The 24,781-nt window shown below is 48.6% G+C and overlaps 42 non-coding genes across 42 annotated transcripts; all 42 read left to right on the forward strand.

Moving 5' to 3' along the window:
• The first annotated feature begins 492 nt into the window (after positions 1-492).
• Positions 493-565, forward strand: Trnaf-gaa (transfer RNA phenylalanine (anticodon GAA)). Its single transcript has one exon. It is a non-coding gene; the product is annotated as a tRNA-Phe (tRNA).
• A 539-nt stretch (positions 566-1,104) lies between these two features.
• On the forward strand, positions 1,105-1,177 carry Trnak-uuu (transfer RNA lysine (anticodon UUU)). Its single transcript has one exon. It is a non-coding gene; the product is annotated as a tRNA-Lys (tRNA).
• Positions 1,178-1,315: 138 nt separating this feature from the next.
• Positions 1,316-1,397, forward strand: Trnas-cga (transfer RNA serine (anticodon CGA)). The gene has a single exon. It is a non-coding gene; the product is annotated as a tRNA-Ser (tRNA).
• A 574-nt stretch (positions 1,398-1,971) lies between these two features.
• Trnas-uga (transfer RNA serine (anticodon UGA)) lies at positions 1,972-2,053 on the forward strand. The gene has a single exon. It is a non-coding gene; the product is annotated as a tRNA-Ser (tRNA).
• A 611-nt stretch (positions 2,054-2,664) lies between these two features.
• On the forward strand, positions 2,665-2,737 carry Trnaf-gaa (transfer RNA phenylalanine (anticodon GAA)). Its single transcript has one exon. It is a non-coding gene; the product is annotated as a tRNA-Phe (tRNA).
• A 539-nt stretch (positions 2,738-3,276) lies between these two features.
• Trnak-uuu (transfer RNA lysine (anticodon UUU)) lies at positions 3,277-3,349 on the forward strand. Its single transcript has one exon. It is a non-coding gene; the product is annotated as a tRNA-Lys (tRNA).
• Positions 3,350-3,487: 138 nt separating this feature from the next.
• On the forward strand, positions 3,488-3,569 carry Trnas-cga (transfer RNA serine (anticodon CGA)). The gene has a single exon. It is a non-coding gene; the product is annotated as a tRNA-Ser (tRNA).
• Positions 3,570-4,143: 574 nt separating this feature from the next.
• Trnas-uga (transfer RNA serine (anticodon UGA)) lies at positions 4,144-4,225 on the forward strand. The gene has a single exon. It is a non-coding gene; the product is annotated as a tRNA-Ser (tRNA).
• A 611-nt stretch (positions 4,226-4,836) lies between these two features.
• Positions 4,837-4,909, forward strand: Trnaf-gaa (transfer RNA phenylalanine (anticodon GAA)). Its single transcript has one exon. It is a non-coding gene; the product is annotated as a tRNA-Phe (tRNA).
• A 539-nt stretch (positions 4,910-5,448) lies between these two features.
• On the forward strand, positions 5,449-5,521 carry Trnak-uuu (transfer RNA lysine (anticodon UUU)). The gene has a single exon. It is a non-coding gene; the product is annotated as a tRNA-Lys (tRNA).
• A 138-nt stretch (positions 5,522-5,659) lies between these two features.
• Trnas-cga (transfer RNA serine (anticodon CGA)) lies at positions 5,660-5,741 on the forward strand. Its single transcript has one exon. It is a non-coding gene; the product is annotated as a tRNA-Ser (tRNA).
• A 574-nt stretch (positions 5,742-6,315) lies between these two features.
• Trnas-uga (transfer RNA serine (anticodon UGA)) lies at positions 6,316-6,397 on the forward strand. Its single transcript has one exon. It is a non-coding gene; the product is annotated as a tRNA-Ser (tRNA).
• A 611-nt stretch (positions 6,398-7,008) lies between these two features.
• On the forward strand, positions 7,009-7,081 carry Trnaf-gaa (transfer RNA phenylalanine (anticodon GAA)). The gene has a single exon. It is a non-coding gene; the product is annotated as a tRNA-Phe (tRNA).
• A 539-nt stretch (positions 7,082-7,620) lies between these two features.
• Trnak-uuu (transfer RNA lysine (anticodon UUU)) lies at positions 7,621-7,693 on the forward strand. Its single transcript has one exon. It is a non-coding gene; the product is annotated as a tRNA-Lys (tRNA).
• Positions 7,694-7,831: 138 nt separating this feature from the next.
• Trnas-cga (transfer RNA serine (anticodon CGA)) lies at positions 7,832-7,913 on the forward strand. The gene has a single exon. It is a non-coding gene; the product is annotated as a tRNA-Ser (tRNA).
• A 574-nt stretch (positions 7,914-8,487) lies between these two features.
• Trnas-uga (transfer RNA serine (anticodon UGA)) lies at positions 8,488-8,569 on the forward strand. The gene has a single exon. It is a non-coding gene; the product is annotated as a tRNA-Ser (tRNA).
• A 611-nt stretch (positions 8,570-9,180) lies between these two features.
• Positions 9,181-9,253, forward strand: Trnaf-gaa (transfer RNA phenylalanine (anticodon GAA)). The gene has a single exon. It is a non-coding gene; the product is annotated as a tRNA-Phe (tRNA).
• Positions 9,254-9,792: 539 nt separating this feature from the next.
• Positions 9,793-9,865, forward strand: Trnak-uuu (transfer RNA lysine (anticodon UUU)). The gene has a single exon. It is a non-coding gene; the product is annotated as a tRNA-Lys (tRNA).
• Positions 9,866-10,003: 138 nt separating this feature from the next.
• Trnas-cga (transfer RNA serine (anticodon CGA)) lies at positions 10,004-10,085 on the forward strand. The gene has a single exon. It is a non-coding gene; the product is annotated as a tRNA-Ser (tRNA).
• Positions 10,086-10,660: 575 nt separating this feature from the next.
• Trnas-uga (transfer RNA serine (anticodon UGA)) lies at positions 10,661-10,742 on the forward strand. Its single transcript has one exon. It is a non-coding gene; the product is annotated as a tRNA-Ser (tRNA).
• Positions 10,743-11,353: 611 nt separating this feature from the next.
• On the forward strand, positions 11,354-11,426 carry Trnaf-gaa (transfer RNA phenylalanine (anticodon GAA)). Its single transcript has one exon. It is a non-coding gene; the product is annotated as a tRNA-Phe (tRNA).
• Positions 11,427-12,177: 751 nt separating this feature from the next.
• On the forward strand, positions 12,178-12,259 carry Trnas-cga (transfer RNA serine (anticodon CGA)). Its single transcript has one exon. It is a non-coding gene; the product is annotated as a tRNA-Ser (tRNA).
• Positions 12,260-12,831: 572 nt separating this feature from the next.
• Trnas-uga (transfer RNA serine (anticodon UGA)) lies at positions 12,832-12,913 on the forward strand. The gene has a single exon. It is a non-coding gene; the product is annotated as a tRNA-Ser (tRNA).
• Positions 12,914-13,524: 611 nt separating this feature from the next.
• Trnaf-gaa (transfer RNA phenylalanine (anticodon GAA)) lies at positions 13,525-13,597 on the forward strand. Its single transcript has one exon. It is a non-coding gene; the product is annotated as a tRNA-Phe (tRNA).
• Positions 13,598-14,136: 539 nt separating this feature from the next.
• On the forward strand, positions 14,137-14,209 carry Trnak-uuu (transfer RNA lysine (anticodon UUU)). The gene has a single exon. It is a non-coding gene; the product is annotated as a tRNA-Lys (tRNA).
• A 138-nt stretch (positions 14,210-14,347) lies between these two features.
• Positions 14,348-14,429, forward strand: Trnas-cga (transfer RNA serine (anticodon CGA)). The gene has a single exon. It is a non-coding gene; the product is annotated as a tRNA-Ser (tRNA).
• Positions 14,430-15,333: 904 nt separating this feature from the next.
• On the forward strand, positions 15,334-15,415 carry Trnas-uga (transfer RNA serine (anticodon UGA)). Its single transcript has one exon. It is a non-coding gene; the product is annotated as a tRNA-Ser (tRNA).
• Positions 15,416-16,026: 611 nt separating this feature from the next.
• Trnaf-gaa (transfer RNA phenylalanine (anticodon GAA)) lies at positions 16,027-16,099 on the forward strand. The gene has a single exon. It is a non-coding gene; the product is annotated as a tRNA-Phe (tRNA).
• Positions 16,100-16,638: 539 nt separating this feature from the next.
• On the forward strand, positions 16,639-16,711 carry Trnak-uuu (transfer RNA lysine (anticodon UUU)). Its single transcript has one exon. It is a non-coding gene; the product is annotated as a tRNA-Lys (tRNA).
• A 138-nt stretch (positions 16,712-16,849) lies between these two features.
• Positions 16,850-16,931, forward strand: Trnas-cga (transfer RNA serine (anticodon CGA)). The gene has a single exon. It is a non-coding gene; the product is annotated as a tRNA-Ser (tRNA).
• A 903-nt stretch (positions 16,932-17,834) lies between these two features.
• Trnas-uga (transfer RNA serine (anticodon UGA)) lies at positions 17,835-17,916 on the forward strand. The gene has a single exon. It is a non-coding gene; the product is annotated as a tRNA-Ser (tRNA).
• A 611-nt stretch (positions 17,917-18,527) lies between these two features.
• On the forward strand, positions 18,528-18,600 carry Trnaf-gaa (transfer RNA phenylalanine (anticodon GAA)). The gene has a single exon. It is a non-coding gene; the product is annotated as a tRNA-Phe (tRNA).
• Positions 18,601-19,139: 539 nt separating this feature from the next.
• Positions 19,140-19,212, forward strand: Trnak-uuu (transfer RNA lysine (anticodon UUU)). Its single transcript has one exon. It is a non-coding gene; the product is annotated as a tRNA-Lys (tRNA).
• Positions 19,213-19,350: 138 nt separating this feature from the next.
• Positions 19,351-19,432, forward strand: Trnas-cga (transfer RNA serine (anticodon CGA)). The gene has a single exon. It is a non-coding gene; the product is annotated as a tRNA-Ser (tRNA).
• A 903-nt stretch (positions 19,433-20,335) lies between these two features.
• On the forward strand, positions 20,336-20,417 carry Trnas-uga (transfer RNA serine (anticodon UGA)). Its single transcript has one exon. It is a non-coding gene; the product is annotated as a tRNA-Ser (tRNA).
• Positions 20,418-21,029: 612 nt separating this feature from the next.
• On the forward strand, positions 21,030-21,103 carry Trnaf-gaa (transfer RNA phenylalanine (anticodon GAA)). The gene has a single exon. It is a non-coding gene; the product is annotated as a tRNA-Phe (tRNA).
• Positions 21,104-21,642: 539 nt separating this feature from the next.
• Positions 21,643-21,715, forward strand: Trnak-uuu (transfer RNA lysine (anticodon UUU)). Its single transcript has one exon. It is a non-coding gene; the product is annotated as a tRNA-Lys (tRNA).
• A 139-nt stretch (positions 21,716-21,854) lies between these two features.
• Positions 21,855-21,936, forward strand: Trnas-cga (transfer RNA serine (anticodon CGA)). Its single transcript has one exon. It is a non-coding gene; the product is annotated as a tRNA-Ser (tRNA).
• Positions 21,937-22,836: 900 nt separating this feature from the next.
• Trnas-uga (transfer RNA serine (anticodon UGA)) lies at positions 22,837-22,918 on the forward strand. Its single transcript has one exon. It is a non-coding gene; the product is annotated as a tRNA-Ser (tRNA).
• Positions 22,919-23,531: 613 nt separating this feature from the next.
• Trnaf-gaa (transfer RNA phenylalanine (anticodon GAA)) lies at positions 23,532-23,603 on the forward strand. The gene has a single exon. It is a non-coding gene; the product is annotated as a tRNA-Phe (tRNA).
• A 541-nt stretch (positions 23,604-24,144) lies between these two features.
• On the forward strand, positions 24,145-24,218 carry Trnak-uuu (transfer RNA lysine (anticodon UUU)). Its single transcript has one exon. It is a non-coding gene; the product is annotated as a tRNA-Lys (tRNA).
• A 139-nt stretch (positions 24,219-24,357) lies between these two features.
• Positions 24,358-24,439, forward strand: Trnas-cga (transfer RNA serine (anticodon CGA)). The gene has a single exon. It is a non-coding gene; the product is annotated as a tRNA-Ser (tRNA).
• The last annotated feature ends 342 nt before the right edge of the window (positions 24,440-24,781 follow it).

Consider the following 24,781-nt stretch of genomic DNA (forward strand, 5'->3'; position numbering starts at 1 on the left):
TCGCCCCCAGAAGCCGCAGCTCATCTCCTAGTCTCACAGCCGTCCACCAGGTGTTAGTACAAGTGTCGCCTCACTGGGCAGTGCAGATGTGTCCATTTTAGCTTGCAGACGATGACGTGTAGCAATTTATGAGCTAACGCAAGTCGAATGTTTTACCGTGTGTATCTGCTAGATACTGCCTCTCATATGGTGGAGAGGCTCACTCCTTCTTGTGTCTCGTTCTCTGCACACGAGTTGCCCCTGGCATCGATATAGCACGTGTTTTCTAGCGTCAGCGTGGCGTCACGTCAAGTCAGCGAATTCAATATCACACGAATCGAGTCGACATGTTTGCTTGTTACGATGACGGAAGCTGAAGAAATGTGTGTGGAACTTCACTGCATCGGCTGCTCGCCCTTCAGCGTCCCTATGTCTTATCAGACGAAGGTGACTGTGAAATTGGCAACGAGGCACAAATTAACGAACACATGCAAATGGCAACCTTCGACGTCAGCCGAAATAGCTCAGTTGGGAGAGCGTTAGACTGAAGATCTAAAGGTCCCTGGTTCGATCCCGGGTTTCGGCAGGTATTCGTTTTCATGCGACGCCAATGGAATTACTCTGCGTTTGTGATAATGCAACTACCGCTGACAACAAAACTGACCCTCTCCTGTAGCTCTTCTGGTTGTCTATTGCATGCCATAAGAGGGACTTACTAGACAACTAACTCCCTTAGAAGCAAAAGAATTAAAAATATCCTACCGACTGCATTCCCTTTTCTGTGTCAGGTGGTGAAGAACATCTTCAACGGAACCGTGAAATGAGCGAAAGCGTGGGAAACATTGCATTCGAAATGCTTGTGAATTTTCCAATTGCCCAGTGAGTGTCGACAAAACACGTAAATTCTCTGCTCCAACGTATGAGACGTAACAACTGGTACAATTTGTTGTTGCATCGTGTGTCAGCAGTCTTCGATAGTGTGTTACGGGCTTAGCGCGATAAGTTTGTAGACAGCATTTAGGCGACGTTTTATTAGTAACGGCCCCATGCAGCGATTGAACAACAGTAAAGGACATGAGTCAATGTATAGTTGTGCATCGTGGGAGGTTTTGCAGCCTTGTGTGAGCCCGGATAGCTCAGTCGGTAGAGCATTAGGCTTTTAACCTAAGGGTCCAGGGTTCAAGTCCCTGTCCGGGCGGAAATTTTAATACTTTGGTAGCGATTCGTCTGGTAGCGGTGGAAACGCTACGGAAAATAATGCAGCTACGCCGTTTTCTGACACCACAGTGTTTTAAACGGTAGCAGTTGCATGTGTCGAGAGAACACCGCGCTAACGGCAGTCGTGGCCGAGTGGTTAAGGCGTCTGACTCGAAATCAGATTCCCTCTGGGAGCGTAGGTTCGAATCCTACCGGCTGCGTGCGATTTTGCGTAAAGAGGAGCAAACGTTTTCGCACACATGTGACATGCGTGGGCGAATGCGGGTGCAACCAGTGATGCCATTCTCAACAAGACGAAAATTTCCGTTTTAAGAATACTGAGTTTTCGCGACGACAGCTACTTACTGTGCCTTTCGGTTCACCTCGCACTGACGCTGGGACTGCAGAAAGCCGTCGCTGAGATGGTGAGTACACAGATGTGCTCGAAAGTGTTGGACAGAGCGGACATTTCATTTTCTTTTTATGAATCGCAATTTCAATCATTCGAGTGCGGCAAAAGCAGTGGTGCAGCGTTTTTTTTTTTTCTTTTCTTAAGATCTCGCAGCTGCTTGGAGGTATGTCCATCGTTTTAAGACGACAGAAAACTAGCGTCAGCGGTGCGTCAGTGGGAAGTCGGTGAAGTCGCCATTGGAGCCATAAGTCAGTGGGAAATTAGTACACTTTCGTAACGGCTAATGGAAACCCTACAGCAAAGAGTGAGGCCACGCCGTTTTCTGCCATCAGATTGCTTCTAAAGATGGCGGCTTCACTTGTCGGGAGTCGCTTCCGCCACCGGCAGTCGTGGCCGAGTGGTTAAGGCGTCTGACTTGAAATCAGATTCCCTCTGGGAGCGTAGGTTCGAGTCCTGCCGACTGCGAAAATTTTCTCGCTCTCAAAAGGCGGACGTTGAGCTGCATCCTAGCAGTTGCGTCACTACTAAACACGTGGGTCACCAGCAATGTGCAGTGTTATTTGATCGAGGGCGCAGCGTTACAGTCGCCCCCAGAAGCCGCAGCTCATCTCCTAGTCTCACAGCCGTCCACCAGGTGTTAGTACAAGTGTCGCCTCACTGGGCAGTGCAGATGTGTCCATTTTAGCTTGCAGACGATGACGTGTAGCAATTTATGAGCTAACGCAAGTCGAATGTTTTACCGTGTGTATCTGCTAGATACTGCCTCTCATATGGTGGAGAGGCTCACTCCTTCTTGTGTCTCGTTCTCTGCACACGAGTTGCCCCTGGCATCGATATAGCACGTGTTTTCTAGCGTCAGCGTGGCGTCACGTCAAGTCAGCGAATTCAATATCACACGAATCGAGTCGACATGTTTGCTTGTTACGATGACGGAAGCTGAAGAAATGTGTGTGGAACTTCACTGCATCGGCTGCTCGCCCTTCAGCGTCCCTATGTCTTATCAGACGAAGGTGACTGTGAAATTGGCAACGAGGCACAAATTAACGAACACATGCAAATGGCAACCTTCGACGTCAGCCGAAATAGCTCAGTTGGGAGAGCGTTAGACTGAAGATCTAAAGGTCCCTGGTTCGATCCCGGGTTTCGGCAGGTATTCGTTTTCATGCGACGCCAATGGAATTACTCTGCGTTTGTGATAATGCAACTACCGCTGACAACAAAACTGACCCTCTCCTGTAGCTCTTCTGGTTGTCTATTGCATGCCATAAGAGGGACTTACTAGACAACTAACTCCCTTAGAAGCAAAAGAATTAAAAATATCCTACCGACTGCATTCCCTTTTCTGTGTCAGGTGGTGAAGAACATCTTCAACGGAACCGTGAAATGAGCGAAAGCGTGGGAAACATTGCATTCGAAATGCTTGTGAATTTTCCAATTGCCCAGTGAGTGTCGACAAAACACGTAAATTCTCTGCTCCAACGTATGAGACGTAACAACTGGTACAATTTGTTGTTGCATCGTGTGTCAGCAGTCTTCGATAGTGTGTTACGGGCTTAGCGCGATAAGTTTGTAGACAGCATTTAGGCGACGTTTTATTAGTAACGGCCCCATGCAGCGATTGAACAACAGTAAAGGACATGAGTCAATGTATAGTTGTGCATCGTGGGAGGTTTTGCAGCCTTGTGTGAGCCCGGATAGCTCAGTCGGTAGAGCATTAGGCTTTTAACCTAAGGGTCCAGGGTTCAAGTCCCTGTCCGGGCGGAAATTTTAATACTTTGGTAGCGATTCGTCTGGTAGCGGTGGAAACGCTACGGAAAATAATGCAGCTACGCCGTTTTCTGACACCACAGTGTTTTAAACGGTAGCAGTTGCATGTGTCGAGAGAACACCGCGCTAACGGCAGTCGTGGCCGAGTGGTTAAGGCGTCTGACTCGAAATCAGATTCCCTCTGGGAGCGTAGGTTCGAATCCTACCGGCTGCGTGCGATTTTGCGTAAAGAGGAGCAAACGTTTTCGCACACATGTGACATGCGTGGGCGAATGCGGGTGCAACCAGTGATGCCATTCTCAACAAGACGAAAATTTCCGTTTTAAGAATACTGAGTTTTCGCGACGACAGCTACTTACTGTGCCTTTCGGTTCACCTCGCACTGACGCTGGGACTGCAGAAAGCCGTCGCTGAGATGGTGAGTACACAGATGTGCTCGAAAGTGTTGGACAGAGCGGACATTTCATTTTCTTTTTATGAATCGCAATTTCAATCATTCGAGTGCGGCAAAAGCAGTGGTGCAGCGTTTTTTTTTTTTCTTTTCTTAAGATCTCGCAGCTGCTTGGAGGTATGTCCATCGTTTTAAGACGACAGAAAACTAGCGTCAGCGGTGCGTCAGTGGGAAGTCGGTGAAGTCGCCATTGGAGCCATAAGTCAGTGGGAAATTAGTACACTTTCGTAACGGCTAATGGAAACCCTACAGCAAAGAGTGAGGCCACGCCGTTTTCTGCCATCAGATTGCTTCTAAAGATGGCGGCTTCACTTGTCGGGAGTCGCTTCCGCCACCGGCAGTCGTGGCCGAGTGGTTAAGGCGTCTGACTTGAAATCAGATTCCCTCTGGGAGCGTAGGTTCGAGTCCTGCCGACTGCGAAAATTTTCTCGCTCTCAAAAGGCGGACGTTGAGCTGCATCCTAGCAGTTGCGTCACTACTAAACACGTGGGTCACCAGCAATGTGCAGTGTTATTTGATCGAGGGCGCAGCGTTACAGTCGCCCCCAGAAGCCGCAGCTCATCTCCTAGTCTCACAGCCGTCCACCAGGTGTTAGTACAAGTGTCGCCTCACTGGGCAGTGCAGATGTGTCCATTTTAGCTTGCAGACGATGACGTGTAGCAATTTATGAGCTAACGCAAGTCGAATGTTTTACCGTGTGTATCTGCTAGATACTGCCTCTCATATGGTGGAGAGGCTCACTCCTTCTTGTGTCTCGTTCTCTGCACACGAGTTGCCCCTGGCATCGATATAGCACGTGTTTTCTAGCGTCAGCGTGGCGTCACGTCAAGTCAGCGAATTCAATATCACACGAATCGAGTCGACATGTTTGCTTGTTACGATGACGGAAGCTGAAGAAATGTGTGTGGAACTTCACTGCATCGGCTGCTCGCCCTTCAGCGTCCCTATGTCTTATCAGACGAAGGTGACTGTGAAATTGGCAACGAGGCACAAATTAACGAACACATGCAAATGGCAACCTTCGACGTCAGCCGAAATAGCTCAGTTGGGAGAGCGTTAGACTGAAGATCTAAAGGTCCCTGGTTCGATCCCGGGTTTCGGCAGGTATTCGTTTTCATGCGACGCCAATGGAATTACTCTGCGTTTGTGATAATGCAACTACCGCTGACAACAAAACTGACCCTCTCCTGTAGCTCTTCTGGTTGTCTATTGCATGCCATAAGAGGGACTTACTAGACAACTAACTCCCTTAGAAGCAAAAGAATTAAAAATATCCTACCGACTGCATTCCCTTTTCTGTGTCAGGTGGTGAAGAACATCTTCAACGGAACCGTGAAATGAGCGAAAGCGTGGGAAACATTGCATTCGAAATGCTTGTGAATTTTCCAATTGCCCAGTGAGTGTCGACAAAACACGTAAATTCTCTGCTCCAACGTATGAGACGTAACAACTGGTACAATTTGTTGTTGCATCGTGTGTCAGCAGTCTTCGATAGTGTGTTACGGGCTTAGCGCGATAAGTTTGTAGACAGCATTTAGGCGACGTTTTATTAGTAACGGCCCCATGCAGCGATTGAACAACAGTAAAGGACATGAGTCAATGTATAGTTGTGCATCGTGGGAGGTTTTGCAGCCTTGTGTGAGCCCGGATAGCTCAGTCGGTAGAGCATTAGGCTTTTAACCTAAGGGTCCAGGGTTCAAGTCCCTGTCCGGGCGGAAATTTTAATACTTTGGTAGCGATTCGTCTGGTAGCGGTGGAAACGCTACGGAAAATAATGCAGCTACGCCGTTTTCTGACACCACAGTGTTTTAAACGGTAGCAGTTGCATGTGTCGAGAGAACACCGCGCTAACGGCAGTCGTGGCCGAGTGGTTAAGGCGTCTGACTCGAAATCAGATTCCCTCTGGGAGCGTAGGTTCGAATCCTACCGGCTGCGTGCGATTTTGCGTAAAGAGGAGCAAACGTTTTCGCACACATGTGACATGCGTGGGCGAATGCGGGTGCAACCAGTGATGCCATTCTCAACAAGACGAAAATTTCCGTTTTAAGAATACTGAGTTTTCGCGACGACAGCTACTTACTGTGCCTTTCGGTTCACCTCGCACTGACGCTGGGACTGCAGAAAGCCGTCGCTGAGATGGTGAGTACACAGATGTGCTCGAAAGTGTTGGACAGAGCGGACATTTCATTTTCTTTTTATGAATCGCAATTTCAATCATTCGAGTGCGGCAAAAGCAGTGGTGCAGCGTTTTTTTTTTTTCTTTTCTTAAGATCTCGCAGCTGCTTGGAGGTATGTCCATCGTTTTAAGACGACAGAAAACTAGCGTCAGCGGTGCGTCAGTGGGAAGTCGGTGAAGTCGCCATTGGAGCCATAAGTCAGTGGGAAATTAGTACACTTTCGTAACGGCTAATGGAAACCCTACAGCAAAGAGTGAGGCCACGCCGTTTTCTGCCATCAGATTGCTTCTAAAGATGGCGGCTTCACTTGTCGGGAGTCGCTTCCGCCACCGGCAGTCGTGGCCGAGTGGTTAAGGCGTCTGACTTGAAATCAGATTCCCTCTGGGAGCGTAGGTTCGAGTCCTGCCGACTGCGAAAATTTTCTCGCTCTCAAAAGGCGGACGTTGAGCTGCATCCTAGCAGTTGCGTCACTACTAAACACGTGGGTCACCAGCAATGTGCAGTGTTATTTGATCGAGGGCGCAGCGTTACAGTCGCCCCCAGAAGCCGCAGCTCATCTCCTAGTCTCACAGCCGTCCACCAGGTGTTAGTACAAGTGTCGCCTCACTGGGCAGTGCAGATGTGTCCATTTTAGCTTGCAGACGATGACGTGTAGCAATTTATGAGCTAACGCAAGTCGAATGTTTTACCGTGTGTATCTGCTAGATACTGCCTCTCATATGGTGGAGAGGCTCACTCCTTCTTGTGTCTCGTTCTCTGCACACGAGTTGCCCCTGGCATCGATATAGCACGTGTTTTCTAGCGTCAGCGTGGCGTCACGTCAAGTCAGCGAATTCAATATCACACGAATCGAGTCGACATGTTTGCTTGTTACGATGACGGAAGCTGAAGAAATGTGTGTGGAACTTCACTGCATCGGCTGCTCGCCCTTCAGCGTCCCTATGTCTTATCAGACGAAGGTGACTGTGAAATTGGCAACGAGGCACAAATTAACGAACACATGCAAATGGCAACCTTCGACGTCAGCCGAAATAGCTCAGTTGGGAGAGCGTTAGACTGAAGATCTAAAGGTCCCTGGTTCGATCCCGGGTTTCGGCAGGTATTCGTTTTCATGCGACGCCAATGGAATTACTCTGCGTTTGTGATAATGCAACTACCGCTGACAACAAAACTGACCCTCTCCTGTAGCTCTTCTGGTTGTCTATTGCATGCCATAAGAGGGACTTACTAGACAACTAACTCCCTTAGAAGCAAAAGAATTAAAAATATCCTACCGACTGCATTCCCTTTTCTGTGTCAGGTGGTGAAGAACATCTTCAACGGAACCGTGAAATGAGCGAAAGCGTGGGAAACATTGCATTCGAAATGCTTGTGAATTTTCCAATTGCCCAGTGAGTGTCGACAAAACACGTAAATTCTCTGCTCCAACGTATGAGACGTAACAACTGGTACAATTTGTTGTTGCATCGTGTGTCAGCAGTCTTCGATAGTGTGTTACGGGCTTAGCGCGATAAGTTTGTAGACAGCATTTAGGCGACGTTTTATTAGTAACGGCCCCATGCAGCGATTGAACAACAGTAAAGGACATGAGTCAATGTATAGTTGTGCATCGTGGGAGGTTTTGCAGCCTTGTGTGAGCCCGGATAGCTCAGTCGGTAGAGCATTAGGCTTTTAACCTAAGGGTCCAGGGTTCAAGTCCCTGTCCGGGCGGAAATTTTAATACTTTGGTAGCGATTCGTCTGGTAGCGGTGGAAACGCTACGGAAAATAATGCAGCTACGCCGTTTTCTGACACCACAGTGTTTTAAACGGTAGCAGTTGCATGTGTCGAGAGAACACCGCGCTAACGGCAGTCGTGGCCGAGTGGTTAAGGCGTCTGACTCGAAATCAGATTCCCTCTGGGAGCGTAGGTTCGAATCCTACCGGCTGCGTGCGATTTTGCGTAAAGAGGAGCAAACGTTTTCGCACACATGTGACATGCGTGGGCGAATGCGGGTGCAACCAGTGATGCCATTCTCAACAAGACGAAAATTTCCGTTTTAAGAATACTGAGTTTTCGCGACGACAGCTACTTACTGTGCCTTTCGGTTCACCTCGCACTGACGCTGGGACTGCAGAAAGCCGTCGCTGAGATGGTGAGTACACAGATGTGCTCGAAAGTGTTGGACAGAGCGGACATTTCATTTTCTTTTTATGAATCGCAATTTCAATCATTCGAGTGCGGCAAAAGCAGTGGTGCAGCGTTTTTTTTTTTTCTTTTCTTAAGATCTCGCAGCTGCTTGGAGGTATGTCCATCGTTTTAAGACGACAGAAAACTAGCGTCAGCGGTGCGTCAGTGGGAAGTCGGTGAAGTCGCCATTGGAGCCATAAGTCAGTGGGAAATTAGTACACTTTCGTAACGGCTAATGGAAACCCTACAGCAAAGAGTGAGGCCACGCCGTTTTCTGCCATCAGATTGCTTCTAAAGATGGCGGCTTCACTTGTCGGGAGTCGCTTCCGCCACCGGCAGTCGTGGCCGAGTGGTTAAGGCGTCTGACTTGAAATCAGATTCCCTCTGGGAGCGTAGGTTCGAGTCCTGCCGACTGCGAAAATTTTCTCGCTCTCAAAAGGCGGACGTTGAGCTGCATCCTAGCAGTTGCGTCACTACTAAACACGTGGGTCACCAGCAATGTGCAGTGTTATTTGATCGAGGGCGCAGCGTTACAGTCGCCCCCAGAAGCCGCAGCTCATCTCCTAGTCTCACAGCCGTCCACCAGGTGTTAGTACAAGTGTCGCCTCACTGGGCAGTGCAGATGTGTCCATTTTAGCTTGCAGACGATGACGTGTAGCAATTTATGAGCTAACGCAAGTCGAATGTTTTACCGTGTGTATCTGCTAGATACTGCCTCTCATATGGTGGAGAGGCTCACTCCTTCTTGTGTCTCGTTCTCTGCACACGAGTTGCCCCTGGCATCGATATAGCACGTGTTTTCTAGCGTCAGCGTGGCGTCACGTCAAGTCAGCGAATTCAATATCACACGAATCGAGTCGACATGTTTGCTTGTTACGATGACGGAAGCTGAAGAAATGTGTGTGGAACTTCACTGCATCGGCTGCTCGCCCTTCAGCGTCCCTATGTCTTATCAGACGAAGGTGACTGTGAAATTGGCAACGAGGCACAAATTAACGAACACATGCAAATGGCAACCTTCGACGTCAGCCGAAATAGCTCAGTTGGGAGAGCGTTAGACTGAAGATCTAAAGGTCCCTGGTTCGATCCCGGGTTTCGGCAGGTATTCGTTTTCATGCGACGCCAATGGAATTACTCTGCGTTTGTGATAATGCAACTACCGCTGACAACAAAACTGACCCTCTCCTGTAGCTCTTCTGGTTGTCTATTGCATGCCATAAGAGGGACTTACTAGACAACTAACTCCCTTAGAAGCAAAAGAATTAAAAATATCCTACCGACTGCATTCCCTTTTCTGTGTCAGGTGGTGAAGAACATCTTCAACGGAACCGTGAAATGAGCGAAAGCGTGGGAAACATTGCATTCGAAATGCTTGTGAATTTTCCAATTGCCCAGTGAGTGTCGACAAAACACGTAAATTCTCTGCTCCAACGTATGAGACGTAACAACTGGTACAATTTGTTGTTGCATCGTGTGTCAGCAGTCTTCGATAGTGTGTTACGGGCTTAGCGCGATAAGTTTGTAGACAGCATTTAGGCGACGTTTTATTAGTAACGGCCCCATGCAGCGATTGAACAACAGTAAAGGACATGAGTCAATGTATAGTTGTGCATCGTGGGAGGTTTTGCAGCCTTGTGTGAGCCCGGATAGCTCAGTCGGTAGAGCATTAGGCTTTTAACCTAAGGGTCCAGGGTTCAAGTCCCTGTCCGGGCGGAAATTTTAATACTTTGGTAGCGATTCGTCTGGTAGCGGTGGAAACGCTACGGAAAATAATGCAGCTACGCCGTTTTCTGACACCACAGTGTTTTAAACGGTAGCAGTTGCATGTGTCGAGAGAACACCGCGCTAACGGCAGTCGTGGCCGAGTGGTTAAGGCGTCTGACTCGAAATCAGATTCCCTCTGGGAGCGTAGGTTCGAATCCTACCGGCTGCGTGCGATTTTGCGTAAAGAGGAGCAAACGTTTTCGCACACATGTGACATGCGTGGGCGAATGCGGGTGCAACCAGTGATGCCATTCTCAACAAGACGAAAATTTCCGTTTTAAGAATACTGAGTTTTCGCGACGACAGCTACTTACTGTGCCTTTCGGTTCACCTCGCACTGACGCTGGGACTGCAGAAAGCCGTCGCTGAGATGGTGAGTACACAGATGTGCTCGAAAGTGTTGGACAGAGCGGACATTTCATTTTCTTTTTATGAATCGCAATTTCAATCATTCGAGTGCGGCAAAAGCAGTGGTGCAGCGTTTTTTTTTTTTTCTTTTCTTAAGATCTCGCAGCTGCTTGGAGGTATGTCCATCGTTTTAAGACGACAGAAAACTAGCGTCAGCGGTGCGTCAGTGGGAAGTCGGTGAAGTCGCCATTGGAGCCATAAGTCAGTGGGAAATTAGTACACTTTCGTAACGGCTAATGGAAACCCTACAGCAAAGAGTGAGGCCACGCCGTTTTCTGCCATCAGATTGCTTCTAAAGATGGCGGCTTCACTTGTCGGGAGTCGCTTCCGCCACCGGCAGTCGTGGCCGAGTGGTTAAGGCGTCTGACTTGAAATCAGATTCCCTCTGGGAGCGTAGGTTCGAGTCCTGCCGACTGCGAAAATTTTCTCGCTCTCAAAAGGCGGACGTTGAGCTGCATCCTAGCAGTTGCGTCACTACTAAACACGTGGGTCACCAGCAATGTGCAGTGTTATTTGATCGAGGGCGCAGCGTTACAGTCGCCCCCAGAAGCCGCAGCTCATCTCCTAGTCTCACAGCCGTCCACCAGGTGTTAGTACAAGTGTCGCCTCACTGGGCAGTGCAGATGTGTCCATTTTAGCTTGCAGACGATGACGTGTAGCAATTTATGAGCTAACGCAAGTCGAATGTTTTACCGTGTGTATCTGCTAGATACTGCCTCTCATATGGTGGAGAGGCTCACTCCTTCTTGTGTCTCGTTCTCTGCACACGAGTTGCCCCTGGCATCGATATAGCACGTGTTTTCTAGCGTCAGCGTGGCGTCACGTCAAGTCAGCGAATTCAATATCACACGAATCGAGTCGACATGTTTGCTTGTTACGATGACGGAAGCTGAAGAAATGTGTGTGGAACTTCACTGCATCGGCTGCTCGCCCTTCAGCGTCCCTATGTCTTATCAGACGAAGGTGACTGTGAAATTGGCAACGAGGCACAAATTAACGAACACATGCAAATGGCAACCTTCGACGTCAGCCGAAATAGCTCAGTTGGGAGAGCGTTAGACTGAAGATCTAAAGGTCCCTGGTTCGATCCCGGGTTTCGGCAGGTATTCGTTTTCATGCGACGCCAATGGAATTACTCTGCGTTTGTGATAATGCAACTACCGCTGACAACAAAACTGACCCTCTCCTGTAGCTGTTCTGGTTGTCTATTGCATGCCATAAGAGGAACTTACTAGACAACTAACTCCCTTAGAAGCAAAAGAATTAAAAATATCCTACCGACTGCATTCCCTTTTCTGTGTCAGGTGGTGAAGAACGTCTTCAACGGAACCGTGAAATGAGCGAAAGCGTGGGAAACATTGCATTCGAAATGCTTGTGAATTTTCCAATTGCCCAGTGAGTGTCGACAAAACACGTAAATTCTCTGCTCCAACGTATGAGACGTAACAACTGGTACAATTTGTTGTTGCATCGTGTGTCAGCAGTCTTCGATAGTGTGTTACGGGCTTAGCGCGATAAGTTTGTAGACAGCATTTAGGCGACGTTTTATTAGTAACGGCCCCATGCAGCGATTGAACAACAGTAAAGGACATGAGTCAATGTATAGTTGTGCATCGTGGGAGGTTTTGCAGCCTTGTGTGAGCCCGGATAGCTCAGTCGGTAGAGCATTAGGCTTTTTAACCTAAGGGTCCAGGGTTCAAGTCCCTGTCCGGGCGGAAATTTTAATACTTTGGTAGCGATTCGTCTGGTAGCGGTGGAAACGCTACGGAAAATAATGCAGCTACGCCGTTTTCTGACACCACAGTGTTTTAAACGGTAGCAGTTGCATGTGTCGAGAGAACACCGCGCTAACGGCAGTCGTGGCCGAGTGGTTAAGGCGTCTGACTCGAAATCAGATTCCCTCTGGGAGCGTAGGTTCGAATCCTACCGGCTGCGTGCGATTTTGCGTAAAGAGGAGCAAACGTTTTCGCACACATGTGACATGCGTGGGCGAATGCGGGTGCAACCAGTGATGCCATTCTCAACAAGACGAAAATTTCCGTTTTAAGAATACTGAGTTTTCGCGACGACAGCTACTTACTGTGCCTTTCGGTTCACCTCGCACTGACGCTGGGACTGCAGAAAGCCGTCGCTGAGATGGTGAGTACACAGATGTGCTCGAAAGTGTTGGACAGAGCGGACATTTCATTTTCTTTTTATGAATCGCAATTTCAATCATTCGAGTGCGGCAAAAGCAGTGGTGCAGCGTTTTTTTTTTCTTTTCTTAAGATCTCGCAGCTGCTTGGAGGTATGTCCATCGTTTTAAGACGACAGAAAACTAGCGTCAGCGGTGCGTCAGTGGGAAGTCGGTGAAGTCGCCATTGGAGCCATAAGTCAGTGGGAAATTAGTACACTTTCGTAACGGCTAATGGAAACCCTACAGCAAAGAGTGAGGCCACGCCGTTTTCTGCCATCAGATTGCTTCTAAAGATGGCGGCTTCACTTGTCGGGAGTCGCTTCCGCCACCGGCAGTCGTGGCCGAGTGGTTAAGGCGTCTGACTTGAAATCAAATTCCCTCTGGGAGCGTAGGTTCGAGTCCTGCCGACTGCGAAAATTTTCTCGCTCTCAAAAGGCGGACGTTGAGCTGCATCCTAGCAGTTGCGTCACTACTAAACACGTGGGTCACCAGCAATGTGCAGTGTTATTTGATCGAGGGCGCAGCGTTACAGTCGCCCCCAGAAGCCGCAGCTCATCTCCTAGTCTCACAGCCGTCCACCAGGTGTTAGTACAAGTGTCGCCTCACTGGGCAGTGCAGATGTGTCCATTTTAGCTTGCAGACGATGACGTGTAGCAATTTATGAGCTAACGCAAGTCGAATGTTTTACCGTGTGTATCTGCTAGATACTGCCTCTCATATGGTGGAGAGGCTCACTCCTTCTTGTGTCTCGTTCTCTGCACACGAGTTGCCCCTGGCATCGATATAGCACGTGTTTTCTAGCGTCAGCGTGGCGTCACGTCAAGTCAGCGAATTCAATATCACACGAATCGAGTCGACATGTTTGCTTGTTACGATGACGGAAGCTGAAGAAATGTGTGTGGAACTTCACTGCATCGGCTGCTCGCCCTTCAGCGTCCCTATGTCTTATCAGACGAAGGTGACTGTGAAATTGGCAACGAGGCACAAATTAACGAACACATGCAAATGGCAACCTTCGACGTCAGCCGAAATAGCTCAGTTGGGAGAGCGTTAGACTGAAGATCTAAAGGTCCCTGGTTCGATCCCGGGTTTCGGCAGGTATTCGTTTTCATGCGACGCCAATGGAATTACTCTGCGTTTGTGATAATGCAACTACCGCTGACAACAAACCTGACCCTCTCCTGTAGCTCTTCTGGTTGTCTATTGCATGCCATAAGAGGGACTTACTAGACAACTAACTCCCTTAGAAGCAAAAGAATTAAAAATATCCTACCGACTGCATTCCCTTTTCTGTGTCAGGTGGTGAAGAACATCTTCAACGGAACCGTGAAATGAGCGAAAGCGTGGGAAACATTGCATTCGAAATGCTTGTGAATTTTCCAATTGCCCAGTGAGTGTCGACAAAACACGTAAATTCTCTGCTCCAACGTATGAGACGTAACAACTGGTACAATTTGTTGTTGCATCGTGTGTCAGCAGTCTTCGATAGTGTGTTACGGGCTTAGCGCGATAAGTTTGTAGACAGCATTTAGGCGACGTTTTATTAGTAACGGCCCCATGCAGCGATTGAACAACAGTAAAGGACATGAGTCAATGTATAGTTGTGCATCGTGGGAGGTTTTGCAGCCTTGTGTGAGCCCGGATAGCTCAGTCGGTAGAGCATTAGGCTTTTAACCTAAGGGTCCAGGGTTCAAGTCCCTGTCCGGGCGGAAATTTTAATACTTTGGTAGCGATTCGTCTGGTAGCGGTGGAAACGCTACGGAAAATAATGCAGCTACGCCGTTTTCTGACACCACAGTGTTTTAAACGGTAGCAGTTGCATGTGTCGAGAGAACACCGCGCTAACGGCAGTCGTGGCCGAGTGGTTAAGGCGTCTGACTCGAAATCAGATTCCCTCTGGGAGCGTAGGTTCGAATCCTACCGGCTGCGTGCGATTTTGCGTAAAGAGGAGCAAACGTTTTCGCACACATGTGACATGCGTGGGCGAATGCGGGTGCAACCAGTGATGCCATTCTCAACAAGACGAAAATTTCCGTTTTAAGAATACTGAGTTTTCGCGACGACAGCTACTTACTGTGCCTTTCGGTTCACCTCGCACTGACGCTGGGACTGCAGAAAGCCGTCGCTGAGATGGTGAGTACACAGATGTGCTCGAAAGTGTTGGACAGAGCGGACATTTCATTTTCTTTTTATGAATCGCAATTTCAATCATTCGAGTGCGGCAAAAGCAGTGGTGCAGCGTTTTTTTTTTTCTTTTCTAAAGATCTCGCAGCTGCTTGGAGGTGTTGTTGTGGTCTTCAGTCCTGAGACTGGTTTGATGCAGCTCTCCATGCTACTCTATCCTGTGCAAGCTTCTTCATCTCCCAGTACCTACTGCAACCTACATCCTTCTGAATCTGCTTAGTGTATTGATCTCTTGGTCTCCCTCTACGATTTTTACCCTCCACGCTGCCCTCCAATGCTAAATTTGTGATCCCTCGATGCCTCAGAACATGTCCTACCAATCGATCCCTTCTTCTAGTCAAGTTGTGCCACAAACTTCTCTTCTCCCCAATCCTATTCACTACCTCCTCATTAGTTACGTGATCTACCCACCTTATCTTCAGCTTGGAGGTATGTCCATCGTTTTAAGACGACAGAAAACTAGCGTCAGCGGTGCGTCAGTGGGAAGTCGGTGAAGTCGCCATTGGAGCCATAAGTCAGTGGGAAATTAGTACACTTTCGTAACGGCTAATGGAAACCCTACAGCAAAGAGTGAGGCCACGCCGTTTTCTGCCATCAGATTGCTTCTAAAGATGGCGGCTTCACTTGTCGGGAGTCGCTTCCGCCACCGGCAGTCGTGGCCGAGTGGTTAAGGCGTCTGACTTGAAATCAGATTCCCTCTGGGAGCGTAGGTTCGAGTCCTGCCGACTGCGAAAATTTTCTCGCTCTCAAAAGGCGGACGTTGAGCTGCATCCTAGCAGTTGCGTCACTACTAAACACGTGGGTCACCAGCAATGTGCAGTGTTATTTGATCGAGGGCGCAGCGTTACAGTCGCCCCCAGAAGCCGCAGCTCATCTCCTAGTCTCACAGCCGTCCACCAGGTGTTAGTACAAGTGTCGCCTCACTGGGCAGTGCAGATGTGTCCATTTTAGCTTGCAGACGATGACGTGTAGCAATTTATGAGCTAACGCAAGTCGAATGTTTTACCGTGTGTATCTGCTAGATACTGCCTCTCATATGGTGGAGAGGCTCACTCCTTCTTGTGTCTCGTTCTCTGCACACGAGTTGCCCCTGGCATCGATATAGCACGTGTTTTCTAGCGTCAGCGTGGCGTCACGTCAAGTCAGCGAATTCAATATCACACGAATCGAGTCGACATGTTTGCTTGTTACGATGACGGAAGCTGAAGAAATGTGTGTGGAACTTCACTGCATCGGCTGCTCGCCCTTCAGCGTCCCTATGTCTTATCAGACGAAGGTGACTGTGAAATTGGCAACGAGGCACAAATTAACGAACACATGCAAATGGCAACCTTCGACGTCAGCCGAAATAGCTCAGTTGGGAGAGCGTTAGACTGAAGATCTAAAGGTCCCTGGTTCGATCCCGGGTTTCGGCAGGTATTCGTTTTCATGCGACGCCAATGGAATTACTCTGCGTTTGTGATAATGCAACTACCGCTGACAACAAAACTGACCCTCTCCTGTAGCTGTTCTGGTTGTCTATTGCATGCCATAAGAGGAACTTACTAGACAACTAACTCCCTTAGAAGCAAAAGAATTAAAAATATCCTACCGACTGCATTCCCTTTTCTGTGTCAGGTGGTGAAGAACGTCTTCAACGGAACCGTGAAATGAGCGAAAGCGTGGGAAACATTGCATTCGAAATGCTTGTGAATTTTCCAATTGCCCAGTGAGTGTCGACAAAACACGTAAATTCTCTGCTCCAACGTATGAGACGTAACAACTGGTACAATTTGTTGTTGCATCGTGTGTCAGCAGTCTTCGATAGTGTGTTACGGGCTTAGCGCGATAAGTTTGTAGACAGCATTTAGGCGACGTTTTATTAGTAACGGCCCCATGCAGCGATTGAACAACAGTAAAGGACATGAGTCAATGTATAGTTGTGCATCGTGGGAGGTTTTGCAGCCTTGTGTGAGCCCGGATAGCTCAGTCGGTAGAGCATTAGGCTTTTAACCTAAGGGTCCAGGGTTCAAGTCCCTGTCCGGGCGGAAATTTTAATACTTTGGTAGCGATTCGTCTGGTAGCGGTGGAAACGCTACGGAAAATAATGCAGCTACGCCGTTTTCTGACACCACAGTGTTTTAAACGGTAGCAGTTGCATGTGTCGAGAGAACACCGCGCTAACGGCAGTCGTGGCCGAGTGGTTAAGGCGTCTGACTCGAAATCAGATTCCCTCTGGGAGCGTAGGTTCGAATCCTACCGGCTGCGTGCGATTTTGCGTAAAGAGGAGCAAACGTTTTCGCACACATGTGACATGCGTGGGCGAATGCGGGTGCAACCAGTGATGCCATTCTCAACAAGACGAAAATTTCCGTTTTAAGAATACTGAGTTTTCGCGACGACAGCTACTTACTGTGCCTTTCGGTTCACCTCGCACTGACGCTGGGACTGCAGAAAGCCGTCGCTGAGATGGTGAGTACACAGATGTGCTCGAAAGTGTTGGACAGAGCGGACATTTCATTTTCTTTTTATGAATCGCAATTTCAATCATTCGAGTGCGGCAAAAGCAGTGGTGCAGCGTTTTTTTTTTCTTTTCTAAAGATCTCGCAGCTGCTTGGAGGTGTTGTTGTGGTCTTCAGTCCTGAGACTGGTTTGATGCAGCTCTCCATGCTACTCTATCCTGTGCAAGCTTCTTCATCTCCCAGTACCTACTGCAACCTACATCCTTCTGAATCTGCTTAGTGTATTGATCTCTTGGTCTCCCTCTACGATTTTTACCCTCCACGCTGCCCTCCAATGCTAAATTTGTGATCCCTCGATGCCTCAGAACATGTCCTACCAATCGATCCCTTCTTCTAGTCAAGTTGTGCCACAAACTTCTCTTCTCCCCAATCCTATTCACTACCTCCTCATTAGTTACGTGATCTACCCACCTTATCTTCAGCTTGGAGGTATGTCCATCGTTTTAAGACGACAGAAAACTAGCGTCAGCGGTGCGTCAGTGGGAAGTCGGTGAAGTCGCCATTGGAGCCATAAGTCAGTGGGAAATTAGTACACTTTCGTAACGGCTAATGGAAACCCTACAGCAAAGAGTGAGGCCACGCCGTTTTCTGCCATCAGATTGCTTCTAAAGATGGCGGCTTCACTTGTCGGGAGTCGCTTCCGCCACCGGCAGTCGTGGCCGAGTGGTTAAGGCGTCTGACTTGAAATCAGATTCCCTCTGGGAGCGTAGGTTCGAGTCCTGCCGACTGCGAAAATTTTCTCGCTCTCAAAAGGCGGACGTTGAGCTGCATCCTAGCAGTTGCGTCACTACTAAACACGTGGGTCACCAGCAATGTGCAGTGTTATTTGATCGAGGGCGCAGCGTTACAGTCGCCCCCAGAAGCCGCAGCTCATCTCCTAGTCTCACAGCCGTCCACCAGGTGTTAGTACAAGTGTCGCCTCACTGGGCAGTGCAGATGTGTCCATTTTAGCTTGCAGACGATGACGTGTAGCAATTTATGAGCTAACGCAAGTCGAATGTTTTACCGTGTGTATCTGCTAGATACTGCCTCTCATATGGTGGAGAGGCTCACTCCTTCTTGTGTCTCGTTCTCTGCACACGAGTTGCCCCTGGCATCGATATAGCACGTGTTTTCTAGCGTCAGCGTGGCGTCACGTCAAGTCAGCGAATTCAATATCACACGAATCGAGTCGACATGTTTGCTTGTTACGATGACGGAAGCTGAAGAAATGTGTGTGGAACTTCACTGCATCGGCTGCTCGCCCTTCAGCGTCCCTATGTCTTATCAGACGAAGGTGACTGTGAAATTGGCAACGAGGCACAAATTAACGAACACATGCAAATGGCAACCTTCGACGTCAGCCGAAATAGCTCAGTTGGGAGAGCGTTAGACTGAAGATCTAAAGGTCCCTGGTTCGATCCCGGGTTTCGGCAGGTATTCGTTTTCATGCGACGCCAATGGAATTACTCTGCGTTTGTGATAATGCAACTACCGCTGACAACAAAACTGACCCTCTCCTGTAGCTCTTCTGGTTGTCTATTGCATGCCATAAGAGGAACTTACTAGACAACTAACTCCCTTAGAAGCAAAAGAATTAAAAATATCCTACCGACTGCATTCCCTTTTCTGTGTCAGGTGGTGAAGAACGTCTTCAACGGAACCGTGAAATGAGCGAAAGCGTGGGAAACATTGCATTCGAAATGCTTGTGAATTTTCCAATTGCCCAGTGAGTGTCGACAAAACACGTAAATTCTCTGCTCCAACGTATGAGACGTAACAACTGGTACAATTTGTTGTTGCATCGTGTGTCAGCAGTCTTCGATAGTGTGTTACGGGCTTAGCGCGATAAGTTTGTAGACAGCATTTAGGCGACGTTTTATTAGTAACGGCCCCATGCAGCGATTGAACAACAGTAAAGGACATGAGTCAATGTATAGTTGTGCATCGTGGGAGGTTTTGCAGCCTTGTGTGAGCCCGGATAGCTCAGTCGGTAGAGCATTAGGCTTTTAACCTAAGGGTCCAGGGTTCAAGTCCCTGTCCGGGCGGAAATTTTAATACTTTGGTAGCGATTCGTCTGGTAGCGGTGGAAACGCTACGGAAAATAATGCAGCTACGCCGTTTTCTGACACCACAGTGTTTTAAACGGTAGCAGTTGCATGTGTCGAGAGAACACCGCGCTAACGGCAGTCGTGGCCGAGTGGTTAAGGCGTCTGACTCGAAATCAGATTCCCTCTGGGAGCGTAGGTTCGAATCCTACCGGCTGCGTGCGATTTTGCGTAAAGAGGAGCAAACGTTTTCGCACACATGTGACATGCGTGGGCGAATGCGGGTGCAACCAGTGATGCCATTCTCAACAAGACGAAAATTTCCGTTTTAAGAATACTGAGTTTTCGCGACGACAGCTACTTACTGTGCCTTTCGGTTCACCTCGCACTGACGCTGGGACTGCAGAAAGCCGTCGCTGAGATGGTGAGTACACAGATGTGCTCGAAAGTGTTGGACAGAGCGGACATTTCATTTTCTTTTTATGAATCGCAATTTCAATCATTCGAGTGCGGCAAAAGCAGTGGTGCAGCGTTTTTTTTTTCTTTTCTAAAGATCTCGCAGCTGCTTGGAGGTGTTGTTGTGGTCTTCAGTCCTGAGACTGGTTTGATGCAGCTCTCCATGCTACTCTATCCTGTGCAAGCTTCTTCATCTCCCAGTACCTACTGCAACCTACATCCTTCTGAATCTGCTTAGTGTATTGATCTCTTGGTCTCCCTCTACGATTTTTACCCTCCACGCTGCCCTCCAATGCTAAATTTGTGATCCCTCGATGCCTCAGAACATGTCCTACCAATCGATCCCTTCTTCTAGTCAAGTTGTGCCACAAACTTCTCTTCTCCCCAATCCTATTCACTACCTCCTCATTAGTTACGTGATCTACCCACCTTATCTTCAGCTTGGAGGTATGTCCATCGTTTTAAGACGACAGAAAACTAGCGTCAGCGGTGCGTCAGTGGGAAGTCGGTGAAGTCGCCATTGGAGCCATAAGTCAGTGGGAAATTAGTACACTTTCGTAACGGCTAATGGAAACCCTACAGCAAAGAGTGAGGCCACGCCGTTTTCTGCCATCAGATTGCTTCTAAAGATGGCGGCTTCACTTGTCGGGAGTCGCTTCCGCCACCGGCAGTCGTGGCCGAGTGGTTAAGGCGTCTGACTTGAAATCAGATTCCCTCTGGGAGCGTAGGTTCGAGTCCTGCCGACTGCGAAAATTTTCTCGCTCTCAAAAGGCGGGACGTTGAGCTGCATCCTAGCAGTTGCGTCACTACTAAACACGTGGGTCACCAGCAATGTGCAGTGTTATTTGATCGAGGGCGCAGCGTTTACAGTCGCCCCCAGAAGCCGCAGCTCATCTCCTAGTCTCACAGCCGTCCACCAGGTGTTAGTACAAGTGTCGCCTCACTGGGCAGTGCAGATGTGTCCATTTTAGCTTGCAGACGATGACGTGTAGCAATTTATGAGCTAACGCAAGTCGAATGTTTTACCGTGTGTATCTGCTAGATACTGCCTCTCATATGGTGGAGAGGCTCACTCCTTCTTGTGTCTCGTTCTCTGCACACGAGTTGCCCCTGGCATCGATATAGCACGTGTTTTCTAGCGTCAGCGTGGCGTCACGTCAAGTCAGCGAATTCAATATCACACGAATCGAGTCGACATGTTTGCTTGTTACGATGACGGAAGCTGAAGAAATGTGTGTGGAACTTCACTGCATCGGCTGCTCGCCCTTCAGCGTCCTATGTCTTATCAGACGAAGGTGACTGTGAAATTGGCAACGAGGCACAAATTAACGAACACATGCAAATGGCAACCTTCGACGTCAGCCGAAATAGCTCAGTTGGGAGAGCGTTAGACTGAAGATCTAAAGGTCCCTGGTTCGATCCCGGGTTTCGGGCAGGTATTCGTTTTCATGCGACGCCAATGGAATTACTCTGCGTTTGTGATAATGCAACTACCGCTGACAACAAAACTGACCCTCTCCTGTAGCTGTTCTGGTTGTCTATTGCATGCCATAAGAGGAACTTACTAGACAACTAACTCCCTTAGAAGCAAAAGAATTAAAAATATCCTACCGACTGCATTCCCTTTTCTGTGTCAGGTGGTGAAGAACGTCTTCAACGGAACCGTGAAATGAGCGAAAGCGTGGGAAACATTGCATTCGAAATGCTTGTGAATTTTCCAATTGCCCAGTGAGTGTCGACAAAACACGTAAATTCTCTGCTCCAACGTATGAGACGTAACAACTGGTACAATTTGTTGTTGCATCGTGTGTCAGCAGTCTTCGATAGTGTGTTACGGGCTTAGCGCGATAAGTTTGTAGACAGCATTTAGGCGACGTTTTATTAGTAACGGCCCCATGCAGCGATTGAACAACAGTAAAGGACATGAGTCAATGTATAGTTGTGCATCGTGGGAGGTTTTGCAGCCTTGTGTGAGCCCGGATAGCTCAGTCGGTAGAGCATTAGGCTTTTAACCTAAGGGTCCAGGGTTCAAGTCCCTGTCCGGGCGGAAATTTTAATACTTTGGTAGCGATTCGTCTGGTAGCGGTGGAAACGCTACGGAAAATAATGCAGCTACGCCGTTTTCTGACACCACAGTGTTTTAAACGGTAGCAGTTGCATGTGTCGAGAGAACACCCGCGCTAACGGCAGTCGTGGCCGAGTGGTTAAGGCGTCTGACTCGAAATCAGATTCCCTCTGGGAGCGTAGGTTCGAATCCTACCGGCTGCGGGCGATTTTGCGTAAAGAGGAGCAAACGTTTTCGCACACATGTGACATGCGTGGGCGAATGCGGGTGCAACCAGTGATGCCATTCTCAACAAGACGAAAATTTCCGTTTTAAGAATACTGAGTTTTCGCGACGACAGCTACTTACTGTGCCTTTCGGTTCACCTCGCACTGACGCTGGGACTGCAGAAAGCCGTCGCTGAGATGGTGAGTACACAGATGTGCTCGAAAGTGTTGGACAGAGCGGACATTTCATTTTCTTTTATGAATCGCAATTTCAATCATTCGAGTGCGGCAAAAGCAGTGGTGCAGCGTTTTTTTTTTTTCTTTCTAAAGATCTCGCAGCTGCTTGGAGGTGTTGTTGTGGTCTTCAGTCCTGAGACTGGTTTGATGCAGCTCTCCATGCTACTCTATCCTGTGCAAGCTTCTTCATCTCCCAGTACCTACTGCAACCTACATCCTTCTGAATCTGCTTAGTGTATTGATCTCTTGGTCTCCCTCTACGATTTTTACCCTCCACGCTGCCCTCCAATGCTAAATTTGTGATCCCTCGATGCCTCAGAACATGTCCTACCAATCGATCCCTTCTTCTAGTCAAGTTGTGCACAAACTTCTCTCTCCCCAATCCTATTCACTACCTCCTCATTAGTTACGTGATCTACCCACCTTATCTTCAGCTTGGAGGTATGTCCATCGTTTTAAGACGACAGAAAACTAGCGTCAGCGGTGCGTCAGTGGGAAGTCGGTGAAGTCGCCATTGGAGCCATAAGTCAGTGGGAAATTAGTACACTTTCGTAACGGCTAATGGAAACCCTACAGCAAAGAGTGAGGCCACGCCGTTTTCTGCATCAGATTGCTTCTAAAGATGGCGGCTTCACTTGTCGGGAGTCGCTTCCGCCACCGGCAGTCGTGGCCGAGTGGTTAAGGCGTCTGACTTGAAATCAGATTCCCTCTGGGAGCGTAGGTTCGAGTCCTGCCGACTGCGAAAATTTTCTCGCTCTCAAAAGGCGGACGTTGAGCTGCATCCTAGCAGTTGCGTCACTACTAAACACGTGGGTCACCAGCAATGTGCAGTGTTATTTGATCGAGGGCGCAGCGTTACAGTCGCCCCCAGAAGCCGCAGCTCATCTCCTAGTCTCACAGCCGTCCACCAGGTGTTAGTACAAGTGTCGCCTCACTGGGCAGTGCAGATGTGTCCATTTTAGCTTGCAGACGATGGACGTGTAGCAATTTATGAGCTAACGCAAGTCGAATGTTTTACCGTGTGTATCTGCTAGATACTGCCTCTCATATGGTGGAGAGGCTCACTCCTTCTTGTGTCTCGTTCTCTGCACACGAGTTGCCCCTGGCATCGATATAGCACGTGTTTTCTAGCGTCAGCGTGGCGTCACGTCAAGTCAGCGAATTCAATATCACACGAATCGAGTCGACATGTTTTGCTTGTTACGATGACGGAAGCTGAAGAAATGTGTGTGGAACTTCACTGCATCGGCTGCTCGCCCTTCAGCGTCCCTATGTCTTATCAGACGAAGGTGACTGTGAAATTGGCAACGAGGCACAAATTAACGAACACATGCAAATGGCAACCTTCGACGTCAGCCGAAATAGCTCAGTTGGGAGAGCGTTAGACTGAAGATCTAAGGTCCCTGGTTCGATCCCGGGTTTCGGCAGGTATTCGTTTTCATGCGACGCCAATGGAATTACTCTGCGTTTGTGATAATGCAACTACCGCTGACAACAAAACTGACCCTCTCCTGTAGCTGTTCTGGTTGTCTATTGCATGCCATAAGAGGAACTTACTAGACAACTAACTCCCTTAGAAGCAAAAGAATTAAAAATATCCTACCGACTGCATTCCCTTTTCTGTGTCAGGTGGTGAAGAACGTCTTCAACGGAACCGTGAAATGAGCGAAAGCGTGGGAAACATTGCATTCGAAATGCTTGTGAATTTTCCAATTGCCCAGTGAGTGTCGACAAAACACGTAAATTCTCTGCTCCCAACGTATGAGACGTAACAACTGGTACAATTTGTTGTTGCATCGTGTGTCAGCAGTCTTCGATAGTGTGTTACGGGCTTAGCGCGATAAGTTTGTAGACAGCATTTAGGCGACGTTTTATTAGTAACGGCCCCATGCAGCGATTGAACAAACAGTAAAGGACATGAGTCAATGTATAGTTGTGCATCGTGGGAGGTTTTGCAGCCTTGTGTGAGCCCGGATAGCTCAGTCGGTAGAGCATTAGGCTTTTAACCTAAGGGGTCCAGGGTTCAAGTCCCTGTCCGGGCGGAAATTTTAATACTTTGGTAGCGATTCGTCTGGTAGCGGTGGAAACGCTACGGAAAATAATGCAGCTACGCCGTTTTCTGACACCACAGTGTTTTTAAACGGTAGCAGTTGCATGTGTCGAGAGAACACCGCGCTAACGGCAGTCGTGGCCGAGTGGTTAAGGCGTCTGACTCGAAATCAGATTCCCTCTGGGAGCGTAGGTTCGAATCCTACCGGCTGCGTGCGATTTTGCGTAAAGAGGAGCAAACGTTTTCGCACACATGTGACATGCGTGGGCGAATGCGGGTGCAACCAGTGATGCCATTCTCAACAAGACGAAAATTTCCGTTTTAAGAATACTGAGTTTTCGCGACGACAGCTACTTACTGTGCCTTTCGGTTCACCTCGCACTGACGCTGGGACTGCAGAAAGCCGTCGCTGAGATGGTGAGTACACAGATGTGCTCGAAAGTGTTGGACAGAGCGGACATTTCATTTTCTTTTTATGAATCGCAATTTCAATCATTCGAGTGCGGCAAAAGCAGTGGTGCAGCGTTTTTTTTTTTCTTTTCTAAAGATCTCGCA

The sequence above is a fragment of the Schistocerca cancellata genome, unplaced genomic scaffold (genome assembly GCF_023864275.1).
Source record: "Schistocerca cancellata isolate TAMUIC-IGC-003103 unplaced genomic scaffold, iqSchCanc2.1 HiC_scaffold_615, whole genome shotgun sequence".
In the NCBI taxonomy this organism is placed as follows: Eukaryota; Metazoa; Arthropoda; class Insecta; order Orthoptera; family Acrididae; genus Schistocerca; species Schistocerca cancellata.